General features: G+C 61.7%; 1 protein-coding gene across 1 annotated transcript in view; it reads left to right on the top strand.

The window, feature by feature from the left end:
- Positions 1-283: 283 nt before the first annotated feature.
- The window catches only part of LOC104874470 (zinc finger protein 14), a 40,475-nt gene continuing 40,359 nt past the window's right edge, over positions 284-399 (top strand). The window contains 1 exon segment of the mRNA XM_033756115.1: positions 284-387. The gene's annotated coding sequence lies outside the window, so the exon portion shown is untranslated.

Raw genomic sequence — 399 nt, 5'->3', positions numbered from 1 at the left:
TTCCTCAATCCTGAGAAGCCAGGATTTCGCTATGTAATTTAATGTGTTTCATCTAGCCTCAACGCGGGCTATGAGGGGTCGGCATCGTGAGAGACACACTGGCCCAGAAACCTATGGGTTAAAATTCCCGGTCCGAGCTGCACTCGCAGCTACTCTCGGCTCAGCGGGAGGACAGTGGGGAAGAAGCCAATCAACGCTGGGGGCGGGCCTATGAACGGTCCAATCAGCCGTCCCGGGGCGGGCTCTGTGCTTCTCCGAGGCCCGGATGCCGATCGCTGAGCGCCGAGCGCCGAGCGGCCTGGCGGTGTAGACCGCGTTTCTTCAGGATGTGTGCTGTACGCAGGCTGCGCGGGAAGCGCCGGGGGTTGCCCCTCCAGCCACTGCACGGTGACGTAGTGG

Source organism: Fukomys damarensis, unplaced genomic scaffold (genome assembly GCF_012274545.1).
Source record: "Fukomys damarensis isolate Sample0158 unplaced genomic scaffold, DMR_v1.0_HiC HiC_scaffold_25, whole genome shotgun sequence".
NCBI classification, from domain to species: domain Eukaryota; kingdom Metazoa; phylum Chordata; class Mammalia; order Rodentia; family Bathyergidae; genus Fukomys; species Fukomys damarensis.
This window is presented reverse-complemented; position numbering and strand designations above follow the sequence as displayed.